General features: G+C 38.4%; 2 long non-coding RNA genes across 2 annotated transcripts; one reads left to right on the forward strand and one right to left on the reverse strand.

Moving 5' to 3' along the window:
- Nucleotides 1–924: 924 nt before the first annotated feature.
- LOC148116875 (uncharacterized) lies at nucleotides 925–6,852 on the forward strand. Its single transcript, XR_015731477.1, has 2 exons — nucleotides 925–1,020; nucleotides 6,565–6,852. It is a non-coding gene; the product is annotated as an uncharacterized LOC148116875 (long non-coding RNA).
- A 1,185-nt stretch (nucleotides 6,853–8,037) lies between these two features.
- On the reverse strand, nucleotides 8,038–11,947 carry LOC148116876 (uncharacterized). The gene is made up of 2 exons (XR_015731478.1): nucleotides 10,412–11,947; nucleotides 8,038–8,372 (listed from the first exon to the last, which is right to left on the reverse strand). It is a non-coding gene; the product is annotated as an uncharacterized LOC148116876 (long non-coding RNA).
- Nucleotides 11,948–14,374: the final 2,427 nt, after the last annotated feature.

Here is a 14,374-nt window from a genome sequence, read left to right on the forward strand (position 1 = left end):
GAGGCCTTTGAACTATGGTGCTGGAGAAACTCCTGCGAATCCCTTGGACTGCAAGGCGATCAAACTGGTCAGTCCTAGAGGAAATCAACCCTGACTGCTCTTTAGAAGGCCAGATCCTGAAGATGAAACTCAAATACTTTGGCCACTTAATGAGAAGGACTCACTGGAGAAGAGCCTAAAGCTGGGAACGATTGAGGGCAAAAGAAGGGGATGGCAGAGAATGAGATGGCTGGATGGAATCACTGAAACAGTCAATGGGCTCCAGGGGGATGGTAGAGGACAGGAAGGCCTGGAGGAATGTTATCATGAGGTCCGGATGGATCTGACATGACTTCCCGACTAACAACTAACAACAACAGCTAAGGGGAACCTACAGCTTTCACTCCGAAAGGGCTGGGGATGAGATGAGGGCACCTTCATAGGCAGAGAAACGATGTTTCCAGAGCATATTTGTATTGGGAGTCGGTAGTGTGGGGACGAAAACTAAATCCGGATCAACCAGTTATTAAAGTCTAATTTGCTCATCTGAGCTCAAAGATTTCTTCTGGAACACCACACCACATCCTCTCTTGCAATTAAACAAGACGCCGCCGACCCTTGGTATAAGACCCCGTTTGCCGCACAGCTGAAACAAATTTCCACGTCTTTTGACTGGAAAGAAATGACCAAAGAAAAAGAAAGATTGGCCGTCGGAAGCGGCCAATCGCCTCTCGCGCCGAGGACTGCTGAATGAGGAAGACCGTGCCCCGCATCGGGCGGGCGGGAGGGCGGGGGAGCCTCGCGCCAACCTTGGAGTTCTTCGCGAACTGAAAGGGGAGGGGGCGGGGTGAGGGGGGGAGGAGGAGGAGGAGGGGAGGAAAGGACCACCACGCGCAGCGCGGTACTTTCCATGCGCGGAAAGAAAGAGGCGGGGACCGCCTCCATTCGCTACGTGCAGAGTGGAGAGTCCGCACTGCCTAGCAGCGAGAAGCGGGAGTCTGTCTGCCGCGTCGTCTGTCTGTCTGTCTGTCTCCCTCCCAGGTGGGCGGGGAGGAGAGGGGGGCCTGGTCCGCGCGAGCGGGAAGGCAGCTGCTCGAGCCGGAAAGATGCCGCCACATAGCGCTTGAGTGTTGATGGGAGTCGGCCGGGTGCAGGCGGGCACGTCGGGAGGTTAGGGGCGAAGGTGACTCAGCTCAAGCTGGAAGAATTAAGCTCATACTTTTCGGCAGCGGCAGGCAACCGACGCCCACCAAGCAGGTTGCCAAACCACGCGCGGGGAATCAAAGAGTTTTTTTTTTTCCCCTCACGTATTCTATGCAACGAGCGAACTAGGGCTCTTAACGTTCTACCATTTACCCCTAACCCCCCCCCCAATCCTCTCTCCAAAATAGAGCCCTTTGGGGCTTGGTTTTGACGCGGCTTGCTGCTTTCAAGTACAAAACACGCACACGCGGTCCGGAGACGGTCCCGGCCTCCTCGCTCTTCTCCGCCTTCGGGACGCGACGCGCTCGCTGTTTCGAAGGCGAAAGTGACGTTTGCCACAATATTAAATCCTTTTTTTTTTTTCCCTTCGGTTTATACGATCCACTGTCCAGTCTGGGACTCTTTGGCGGCGGGAAGTCCAGGCCGGGGTTGTTCTTCCAATGCAAATGGAAGCAGCATCGGGGCGAGGAGTAGGAGGAGGGGAAAGGGAACCTTAACTGGATGGTAACCAGGGAGACTAGATGAAACTTTTCCCTCTCCATTCTCAACTTATTGAAATCCTTTTTCATTCGGCTTCTCCTGTCTGATTTGGCCAGGGAAACGAACAAGAATTATACGGATGGAAATATACTCCGATGCCATTGTTCTGGCAATGCACGTGCAGACACACTAGAATTAATCCTTTTAAAGCCTTGCCTATCCTGTTCAAGATCTCACACATCATTTTTAGTTTAGCCCTTTCAAAATAAAAAAAAGGTGTGTGTGTGTGTGGCATGCTAGTCTATTATCTTCTTGCCAGCTACCATATGGCTCTAGTTTTAAAAATGCTGACAGCATTTTTCTAAATAATCAGGATATGACATCATGTACTTATATTACAGGTCAAGTCTTGCCTACTTATCACAACAGCAGTGGCTGTCTTAAGATGCCTTTTTCCGTAGGAAACAGCATGAACAACTTCAATGCAAAAACATTTTAGTAATTTCACATCTCCAATGCTTATTCACTGTAATTTCAGGAACACGTGAATTTAATTTCTTTATGCTTATCGTATACACATGTTTTTCGCTGATGGATTATTTACACGAAGCAAATAATTTCACAGTGATGTACGCTCAAGTCTTTTCATTTGAAAATATATCCTACAGTGATTACAATATGGTACTGGTTTCTTCAACTTAGTATTTTTCAGATATTTTGGCCTTATTGGCTCAGAATTCTTGAAATTGTAACATATCTGGAGGACACAAAGTTGGGAACAGCTGGAATACAAAATGTATAAAAGATGGCCCTTGTGAAAAAATTATTTCATGGCAGCTACATTTCAGAAATGCAGTTACCTTATGCTAAACACATGCGTACTACTATTTGAAAGTATTTTTTAAATAAGACTTCCTAAGTAGAAGCTTGTAATTTGATGCATTGGTTAATGGACATTTTAGTTAATTTTTTTATATTGGTTGGAATTCTACTAAGGAAGAATGAATTCTCTTTCAAAAATTATTTTGGAAATATTTGTATAAGTAATATGAAGAGAGCTTAGATGAAAGCAATTTAGAAACTAGAAAGCAATTAATGTCTTATTAATAGGGAAAATAACAAGGATAGTAGCAGAGTCTTATGCATACTTGTGCTTATATCAGCTTGATCCAATTTCACCAATTCATTAGATGTGATCAACCCATTGGGGAAAAACACATGAAGGATCAAACAATGGTTTAGTAGAATAGAATAGAATAGAAGAATAGAATAGAATAGAACTTTATTGGCCAAGTGTGATTGGACAAACAAGGAATTTGTCTTGGTGCATATGCTCTCAGTGTACATAAAAGAAAAAATACGTTCATCAAGAATCATAAGGTACAACAATGATAATCATAGGGTACAAATAAGCAATCAGGAAACAATAAAAATCGTAAGGATACAAGCAACAAAGTTACATTCATACAGTCATAAGTGGAAGGAGATGGGTGATGGGAACGATTAGAATATTAATAGTAGTATTGTAGAGAGTAATAGAGATTATCTGGATGGTGATGTGCAGGAACTATTTAGCCAGGCTAAAGCAGCTGAAGCATTTTTTAAGTCCAAAACAAACAGGTGTATATTGAAGAAGCTCAGGCAAATGCCTCCCTAATTCACTGAATTATGAGAAGAGGAAGGAGGTACAGCACAATCAGACTAGCACAATTCTGTTATAGCCATATCAACCAAAGTAATTTTCCCTTTCCCGTGGATTTGATTTCCTGGTCTGGTTTACCTTCTGGGGCTGCCAACAGCCTTATTGCTAGCTGCAAAAATATTTCTTTACTTCAAACCTCAAAACGATAGCCTGGTCTCACTATGATCTTTTTTTTTTTTTTTTTTTTGGAGAGTGCATTTCCCCTAGGACCTGTAGTTGTCCAACATTTAAATCTACAGCTGTAAAAAGAGATAACCAGGGAAAGTGTGTTTAATGTGCTTTAAAGTGCATCACTTTTGACTTCAGAGCTATGTAACGGCAGATATTCTAGATGCTATTAGAAGGCAGAACATTGAATTTGTATTTTCCATTTGGAAAAGTCTTGGCAATCATAGTTGAAATGATCTGTGAGAAGTACCCCAAAACTCATTTTCCTGGGGTAATTATCTGCTGCTTGCAGATGGTAAAGTAATCTGTTTTATTTGGGATATGCTGAATTGTCCTGATATGACAGTGGTCTTTTGGAATAGGAATCTGAATTTGCTTCACTGCTTTTATTTTCTTGACATCACCAAATATATTACTATAACCAAGAGATAAATCAGACTTTCAGAAAATAATGTTGGTATAAACCATAACGTAATCAATAAAAGTGTCTGCATATGTCCATCATGAGTCAGAATGATCTACATTTATAACAGCTTCTTAAAAGACAACAATGCTATAAAAGAGCAAGGAAATGTTTTTCTTAGGATCTTTAGGCCACATGATTACCGTTTTTCCTAGTTAATTCTTTTCTGTTAAATTTATTTTGTGGTGGGTGTGCTTATAGTTCCACTGGGAACATTTAGTTGGCAGGCAAGGAAGAAGAGTCTTTTCAGAGATGGTTCTCTTTGTCAAATCTTAAGATCAAGGACCACACTCTGCCTCTGCGTTACATGCTAGGGTTACTCCAATAAGTGTGTCAAGCCAACAAAGTAAATGGTCCAAGACAAAGAATAATTTGGTTAAATTAACTCTGGACAATCAGGATTACTTACTACATTTTAATCATTTTTCCTTTCTATCATAACAAAAGTTGGAAGGGCCTTGGGCATTTAGAGTTCGTTTATGGCCCTTAAACTGCAAATAATGTGTCACTCCTAATCTGGAACTCCTTGCGTATTCAGCATTACCTGGCTTTAGTATTACGTTAAAATAAATGAGCTGATCAAAGGATTGGACATTCCACTGTGTTAAAAATGCCAGTGTTTTTTTTAAAGCATTGTTTTATCATATTTTGTGCTATTGCATGATTTTGCTGGATATTTTACTGATTGCGCTGTACTTTATGTAAACTATGCTCTTGGTAATTACTAATTATTAATTAGTAAAAGAATTATTAATATTCTTATGAATAAGTACCAAAAACATATAAATTATCCTTGGGGTCCTTCTACACCCCATATTTAGAAAATAAAAATTTTGAAATCCGATTAAGACAGTACTTTTTGTAATGGGCTCTTCAGACATATGTCAGAGATGCGTCATTGGGCAAATCCTGGGGTTTCAGAATTTTTTTCAAAAGTGCAAGATGTAATTAGGAAGGAATAAGCTCCCTGTCATTCACTTATATATTGTGGGTGACTAGGATATTAATTTTAAAAATATTAGTAAGCTATAGCTTACTGTATATTAATTATATTATATTAATTATAGCTATAACTGTTTATTAATTTTTATAAAATTCCAGTATTTAGTCCTGACAATTCCTAAAGCAAGTATAGACAATTAGAAGGTAGATAGGAGTTTGAGGTCAATACTATTAGTTGATCAGTGACAATTTAATCAGAGGAATGATAAATAATGCTCAACATTACTTGAACTGAGTTTCTTCAATTACAGTCCTTTAAACACCCCAAAATGTAATCTACTGCATAGATCATGATCATCTAACAGCAAAAACATTCATATAGTAAAAATTGATTCTATCAAGGTATTTATGCTTTTTTCCCTTCGAAATACATAAAGTAATATTAGTTTTTTTTTTAATCAGTCTGTTAGACTAGAAGGCTTGTATAAAATTTAGGCTGAATGACTTTGGTTTTCAAATCTTAGTTTCTGTATAACCAAATTTACTTAATTTTCCGATCACAGATAAATTTGGAGAGTCATTTCAGTGGTGACTATTCTCTATTGAATCATGGTTTAAATAGATTCATCACACATCAGAATGTTTTGAAATAATGTAACGACCAAAGTTGAAACGTTATCATAGTTTTGTTGCATAAAACCAATTCTAGATCTCAAAGATAAATTGATTACTCACAAATTCCCAGAATAAAAAGTTTAAGTTAAAAAACTGAATTGGGAAGCTTGCTAAAGCAATCAAAGAAATGTTGGGGGCGGGGATTAAAAATTTTTAATCTGGCATTGAAAAACATAAGTAGGCATCAAATGAAATTATTTTGGATGGGTATTGTGCAACTGAAATACCACAGTTGAAAAAATTACAGTTTCCATCTACTTGAGCACAGAAGGCAGAGAAATCCATAGAAGGGTTTTGTCAAAGATCACTTATACATATGTTGGAAAAATTAACCTTGACAGTGTTTGGGTCCTACACCATAAAGCAATTTTAATTATTGAGCAAGGAAAAGATCACCAAGAAAAGTATATCGATATTAATATTGCTATAAGTGATGTTAATTCTAGTTACTTATTCAACTAAGAATCCATATCAGTACTTAAATCCCTTTTTAATTAGGACTAGAACCGTCAACTTTGGTTAGGTTTTTGTTTTTCCTCAAGTTGCTAATTTCTTGAAATTCCCACCAATTTTTTTCTGAATAATTATTATTACTGTATAAGCTATATCTTGTTAGTACTTCCCTTCTGTGAATTTCTTAAGTTGATTTATAAATCCTTTGCATTTTATTCTGTGCCTCCATGGGGAAGCATCTCCCAAATACTTCATATCTGTTATCAGGCATTTGATGAAATTCCTGGATGACTAAAGAATAAATGTTGGGGTGTTGAAAGATTATTAGCAGAATCATTTGACCTACGCTAGTAATTGGCAATTGCAAGATGAAAAGAATTACATATATGCAAGAATGAAATAATAACCTATAAATATATAGAGTAGGTTCTCTCACTAGGTACGGTTTCTCCCTTACAGACCTTTGTATCTTCCTATTCTTTTTCCCTCTCAATCCTAGAACAAGAGTCAAATGCAAAACCAGTAAAGGAAGTTAAGCACAGCTGCAAATCCGATCAGTGCTGCCCTGGCAGTCAGGCCTGCACAGCTGGGAGCTGGAAATGCTCTTTTCCAAATGCAAATTGATACCAAATGGAGCAGATGGAAGGAGGCCAGTTACAACGCATGCCGCCGTTAGATCTCAAAGAAGAACTTAGGAACTAGGAGCATCACCCAATGACTGAGCCTTGCTCAGAAATTTCAGTTTCAATGTGTGTGTTTTATAAACTTTATAAAACAGTGAACTTGACTTTGTAAATGGTGACCTGATTCTTTGAGAATTTGACATAATTCCTCACAGTCAGCAAGCCCACAAAGAGATTACAGACCTAAAAGACCTATTTTGGCAGGGAATTTTGGAAGCTGGAGTAAATTCATCTGGAGAGCAGCACATAGGGTAGGGTGCTTTAAGTTATAAATAATTAAAAGCTGCTGTGAGATTGTAGCTAACTGGGATTTCAGTTACTTGAGATTTGTCAAAAGAGACAGAAAAGGAAAGTGTCAGAAGTGATTTTCTTCTTGCATTTTAGCCTTTGATGGAAATGAAGGGGAAAGAAACAGTATTCATGTTTTTGGCACATGGAGCAGCAGAGGCAGAGCTATTAACACTAACAAACCCCACACATAGCGAAATTCCAAAATCCTGATATAAATGTTGAGGAGTGAGCTTCCTGCGATGTAGGTTTATTCTCAATGGTTATGTTATATAAGTTTAGGAAAAATATCTAAAGATTGTGTAAGAGCAGATCTTACACAAGTACAAATAAACAAGATTCACAGAAAGAGCAATATTTCTTATTCTGAATATCCCAGAAATTAGTCATTAAGTTTTTAAATAGTTATCGAATGTATTCTGATAAATTGAAGAACAAAGTTGACTAAAGAAGTTCCTCCCCTATCCAAAAAGAAGAAGAAAAAAACTGGAGGTTTTCTGAGATTTTCTGTCTTGTGTTTGTTTGTTTATTTATTTATTTATTTATTACATGTATTTATATGCCGCCATTCTCCCGAAGGACTCAGGGCGGTGAACACAAGAAACAAGTAGAATAAAATCCCATTTTAAATCAAATAACTAATTAATAGTAAATAATAAAACCCGGAATCAGAGTCAGCCTATTTGTTTGAACAGCCAAGTCTTCAGGTCCTGACGGAAGGAATGGAGATCAGGAGCCGTCCGGAGCTCGGTAGGTAATTCATTCCAGAGGGTGGGAGCACCCACAGAGAACACCCTACCGCTGGCCACAGCAAGACGACATTGGCTCGCCATCGGAACCCTGAGGAGAGCGGCCCTATGTGAGCGAACAGGACGGTGAGAGGCAGGCAGAAGGTCCTGCAAATATCCCGGACCTAAGTTATGTAGGGCCTTATAAGTGAGAACTAGCACCTTGAAGCGGACCCGGAGAACCACTGGTAACCAGTGCAGCTCACGCAGGAGGGGTGTTATATTTATTTATTTATTTATTTTATTATCAGATTTATATACCGCCCTTCTCCCGAAGGACTCGGGGCGGTGCACAGCCAAAGTAAAAACATAAATACAAACACTAAAACACAGTTAAAAAGATATATATGTGTTTGGCCCCATAGTTAAAAAAACAATAACAAACCTATTAAAAACATTTTTAAAAGTGTTAAGCCAGCCCGGCTTGCTGAAAAAGAAAAGTCTTAAGGGCACAGCGGAAGGCATCGAGGTCTTGGATTCTTCGTATCTCTGGGGGCAGCTGATTCCAGAGGGCAGGTGCCCCCACAGAAAAGGCCCTCCCCCTGGGCCTGCAAAGAAGAGAGTTTTAATCACAATACCACAAAGAAGTTTTATTCCATTGATATATTAATGACCAGATCAAAAGAAACTACAAAGAATTTGAAAATACTCAACTAAATACCTTTAACTCATGAGTCTTAAGACTCTTACTGTTGTGCTACTTTACGTCTAGCTCATTCAAAACACACTTGCCATGGAAACTAGTTAAACTTATTATATCGGTATTGTTTTAATAAGGAACAAGACAGTTTCTGTGTTTATAAGAAAATTAAGTGAGAAGTCTGCAAAAAACAAGTGCCTGTTCTACTTCTATAACACAACTCCATCTTTCGATCAGTATATCAATAGTAAGCAGGTTTTTATTTTTAATACATGTAGGTGTGCAATATAGTAATCAGCACAATATACCATTATATGTCTAATGCTACCCAAGCTTTTGTTTTTAAACATCATCTCTGTGGGTTCATGAAATATATATGGAGCAGGAAACTTCAAAAGAGAAGTTAAAGGAACTCTACTAGATACTGTTTTTTCCATAAGTACAACTGTGTTATAGAATTCTGTATGGAATATTTCACCAGGGAATAATTTATAACTTTTGGTATAGCATTACAGTATTCCGGATGACTTATAAAAGAAGCCATGCACTACTAACATCTTGAATTGATTAATCACTGCTGTATAGATATGACTACTGTTTGATCAGATAGGACTGTAAAGATCCCTTACAGTTCCAGTGAAAATGCTTTCAAAATTACTAGAATTTCTCCCATAGCCCAGAATATAATTTGGGTTCTTAGCATTGGGTTCCTAAGAATATGCCTACTTTCCTTTGATTGTTTCCAGCCCAGGAATCTTGAAGATTATAGTTGGGGAGGGGGAAATAAAAAATAAGACTGAAGATTAATTGATAACTTGGTTAATAAAGATAGCATACTCATTCTTATATATTGGCACTCAGAAGATATATCTTGCAGGCATTATTTGTTTTCCATTTTGATGTTCTCTAGTATTGGGACTGCAGGTATCAGATTTTTAGTCAATTCAATTCAAGACATAAGAATAATCTGAATTTATGCCTTCGGGGAATTCTTTCACTATTAGTCTGTGGAGGAATTTCAGTGATTATAAATATTTGAGGCATGTGCTAACGTCATAATCGGTTCATTTGGAATACAAGAAATTAAAGTCCCTAGGTTTTAATTTTGTCTTGTGAGAATGCAATCTTCTTAAATCATTTCAATGTTTTCTTGTAATTGCATCATCCAAGGGGAGATCAATATTGATGAACATGAGCAGGGAGTGTCTCTGCTATTATTCTTTTGGGGAAAGAACTTCTGGTAAGATGAGGAATTTCCTAGCATATATTTTGGAACCATTAATTTTAAAAGGCCAGAATCACTCTTCTGAGTCATTATAAATGTTCCTTGTCACTATTCAAATGACAGATTGAAATAGCAAAAGGATATTTTCTGTTAATCTGGTGGGTCCCTTGTGTTGCTGTTTGAGAGGACAATAGTGAATTTAAGACATCTTAAATTTCACATGTTGGACTGAGAAGGGAGATGCTTAATTTTGGAAGAAGAGACCCATTTGTCAGAAGTAAAACTGCAGCAGCTGCTCTGTCGCTAAGGGCTGTCTTCCAAGAAACCAACGTAGGAAGTATCTCCAAAAATATATCATGGTTTAAGTGGGAATGTATCAACCAGAGAAGGAAGTTCATATTATTCTTTTTTAATAGTAGGAAGAAAGATAGCAAGAATATTTCAAAGACAAAGGCATGATTATTGTTGTGAATTATATCCTTTTCTTCTACTAAGGGGATTTCCCCCGCCCCCCAAATGTGTGTGTGTGTGTGTGTGTGTAACAAAATTGATGCTATCACTTAGAGCAGTGTTTTTAGATTGATGCTATCACTTAGAGCAGTTATTTATTATTTTATTATTTTTTCATTCTCGGGTCCATTTCACAATTTAAACATTATGGAAGACCCCAAAAGAGATTTACCATATTAAAAATTAAAATGGATTGGAGTGCAGTGACTCACATGGTTGGGACGCTGGATTGGAGGTTAGCAAGCTCATCTTCAAGACCTAGGGCTCCAAGACCTGTCATTCACTCCAGTTCCTTGATGGGTGTATGAATGAAGCACCCACAGGTGTCCCTCAGGCAACGGTGATGTCATTGGATAATGTTTTCAACCCGGAAGTGCCTTAAGCAGTGCCTCTGAGACAAATGGGATGGGACAGGATTAAAATGGATGCATTCATAGAATATTTATTTATTGAATCATGTAAAATAATATTAAAACCACTAGATGTTAACATATTTTTTCCAAAAAAGAGCCCTTCATATTGAAATGAAAAATATGAGTGATATTGTTTTGCATTTTCACAAATATTTTTAGTATCTAGGAAATAATTTTGATTTCATGGAGCCCCTAGAGAATCTTGGGGGACTTCATGGGTCCTCAACCCCACATTTTTAAGAAATACTAATCTAGGAGATTTCTTTGATGCAGACAGAAAATGCAGGGATCATGTTATAACACTACATCAGTGTAGCAACCCCTTTGAAGCAGGGAAAAACTACATGGGGTGCAGGGGTTTGTTCTATAACGCAATAACATTTGTGCTTCAATCCATAACATCTGGATAAACCTGAGGTGCAATCTAAGCAAAAATACGGGTTTATAAAATTTATTGACTGTGTTCATAGATCCCATTTTTAATTGATTTATTATGTGCCATCAGTCAGCACTGACTTAGTGATCACATAGATTTTCTTTAGGATGCTGTGTCCCTAACTTTGTCTTCCAACAGTCCATCCACTTTGCTGCTTAGCCTCTTTCCCAGCATTATAGACTTCTTAAATGTCTTCACCTACTTCCAGTAAACCATTGGTTCATTACAACTGACTGTGTTTTCTTTACACACTAAGCCACGATTTAAAAACCATTGTGATTTACATAACATGCTAAACCAAACTCAAATGATGTTTCCTAGCATATTGTGTGAATCGGTTTATTAAAATGAAGTGAACTCAAGAAACCTTATCTGTGGCTAGATTGTTTTCTGCTAATATGAAACATTCTTTGCCTTTTGGCTTCCTGTAGTGAAATACATACGTATGTTTTCTTCTATTCCAAGATGATCTGAGATTCATTTCAACTGCTACAGCTGTAAAATTCATTCCAGGAAGGTAGGGCGGAGGGGCGCAGAGGTTTCTGTTAATACTAAAGCCATTATCACTTTGATGATGAAATTATGCTTACCAAATTGGGTTTGTACAATTCTGGTCAACCACTAGATGACAGCAAAGAATACTTAAATGTCAACTAGATTTTTTTAAAAACCCAGTTCTAGTAACCCTAATAAAATATACCATTGTAAGTAATAAATAGCAATTAACAAGGGTGAGCTGATATTGGAAGCCTGGACTTAAATCACTGTCCTGGAAAACTTCAATGACTAAGGGAGCACCTAGAATTACATCAAGTAGTTACTGCAAAGAACTTGGACAACCAGAATTTTTCACTAGTAGAACAAAGAAACAACTTTTCAACAATCATGTCATAATTCGCAGTGTAAATTACCAGTCCTGACAAACTATAGATGGGAGAGGTTCATTTATATGTAATCTTGTTAATAGCACTTAGATTTATATAGCAATAGCAATAGCACTTAGACTTATATACCACTTCACAGTGCTTTACAATCCTCTCTAAATGGTTTACAGAGTCAGCATATTTCCTCCAACAATTTGGGTCCTCATTTTACAGACCTTGGAAAGATGGAAAGCTGAGTCAACCTTGAGCTGGTCAGGATCAAACTCCTGGAGTGAGCAGTGAGTTAACCTGCTATACTGCATTCTAACCACTGTACCACCATGGCTCTATACTGCTTCGAAGAGCTTTACAGCATTCTCTAAGCAGTTTACAGAGTCAACATTGTCTCCAACAATCTTGAGTCCTCATTTTACCGACCTCGAAAGGATGGAAAGCTGAGTCAACCTTGAGCCAGTCAAGATCGAACTCCTGGTTGTGGGCAGAATTTCCTGCAGTACTGCATTCTAACTACTGTATCCCCAGGGTTCATTACAACAATTACTCGTGAACTGGCTGTCCATTACAAGGTAGATCTTGAGTCTTAGGAGAAGTACAGTGATTTCCCCATTTTACTTAAACTAGTCTGCCTTAAGTGTGATGCCCAATATCATCCTGTTGTTGGTTGGTCACCTGATTGGATTGTATTCACAAACGAGTCAGAACATACCAATTTGACATTCGTTTTAGGCAGAAAAATGTCTCGGCCTGGATTTTTCCATTGCATGATTATGCTCTCTCTGTGTATATTTCAAAGTAACTTGCTGTGCCTAGGAATTCATCTGACAGCACTTTTGCAACAGATTGTGGGGAATGCTGCATTTCATCTATTTGTGTCAGGGCAGTTTCCTAATTTGGTGCTCTCCAAATGGACTTGCTGACCATTCCTTGAAGTCCTAATCGATATGGAGTAAGCCTGGACTGTAGTAGCTCTTTAGGGTACTTTTCTTTCACAGAAACAGACAACTCTATAAAAGTAATGATACAAAAGAAGAATTAATTTAAACAACTTAACTGAAAAGCAGACATATAGTGGTAGGAATATAATGAAAAAAGGTCCAAATTGAAATGAATCTAAATGGATCTCTCTGCCTGCAGGCAAAACCTCAGACTCTGCTTTAACAGTTGTGTTAGTAGACTCTTTGAACCAAAAAATCAGTGAAGGCTTAGCATGAAAATGTGGAAATGCCAATGCTGTAATCCCTGGGTCATGAATGCCTGATTCTCTGCATGCAGCTCACACTGAGGGAAATATGCTGAATGGAGCCATGTATAACTTCATATACAATATAAAAAGACTTCTTGTTCTAGGCACACACTGCTTGTTCAAGCCATTTCTGTTTCAATGCCCATTCTTTTGCACTGGCATCTCCTTACCTCCTTTCCTCTGAATGAAAGAGGGGTGCAATAATGACATAATTATTAAAAAGACAGAGAACTTCCAGACCAGCTGCAGCACCAAAAAAAAAAAAAAAGTCTGGGGGGGAAATGGGACAGTTGATGGTTCTTTGTTAAGGTTGCCTTGGCTATAGGATATGGTAGTTGAAACATTTTGCTTTGAGTCTATCTCCTCTGGTCGGATGGATGGATGGCTAGAAGTTCTTTTAAGGTGGATCCCATCCATGGAGCCCCTCAGCTGTTCCACCTGACAGGACCTCCTTTCATTCTCTAATCCCTGCTTATTCCCCATGAAAGCAGTCAAGCAGGATACATGGGCAATGTCAGCCTATTGGCAGAGTGACAAGCAGCTTTACCATTAAGGGACAGAGACCTTAAATTTAGCATACCTCCTTAGGTAACATTCCAATTTATGCTACCTTTTAAGAAACAGGTGCTTCCATTTGCCCAGGCTTTGCTGTCTTTTCCTCCCCTTTTTTGCCACCAACCCACCCACCCAAGAGAGCTATTGTCCTTTGCTTACAGCATGAGGCATAATATTTCCCAAGGTGCATTTGCATTCAGGTAGATGATAAATAGATGCAAGGCAGAGCCTCATTGCTCTCTGTACATGGAGGGAATTCCTGTAATACAAGGCTAATTTATACTGAAATTAAAAGTATGAGCCTGATGGATGGGATGAGATGGGATGGGATGGGATGGGATAGGGGCTGTCTAAAGTAAACCGTATAAAAATTAGTAAACACTAATTTTTTAATTTTAAAAAAAACTAAACAGGGAACAGTTCACACTGCATCCCTTGAATCCTTATTTTTAATCTAAATTTCAGGCATGATAGGAAAGCTGCCCTAGATGAAGACCATAAAGCATAATGAGTTAACCCTTTCCAATCTGCTGGAACCCTGGATGAAAATTGACCCTTTCCTTTAAAATGGCAGCTAAAAATAATTGGTGGGGATAGAATACGCTTATCAAAACCATGGGCATTGCAATCCTGTTCTTAAGCAT

This window comes from Pantherophis guttatus, chromosome 1, assembly GCF_059756535.1.
Source record: "Pantherophis guttatus breed Tessera chromosome 1, ASM5975653v1, whole genome shotgun sequence".
Lineage (NCBI taxonomy): Eukaryota > Metazoa > Chordata > Lepidosauria > Squamata > Colubridae > Pantherophis > Pantherophis guttatus.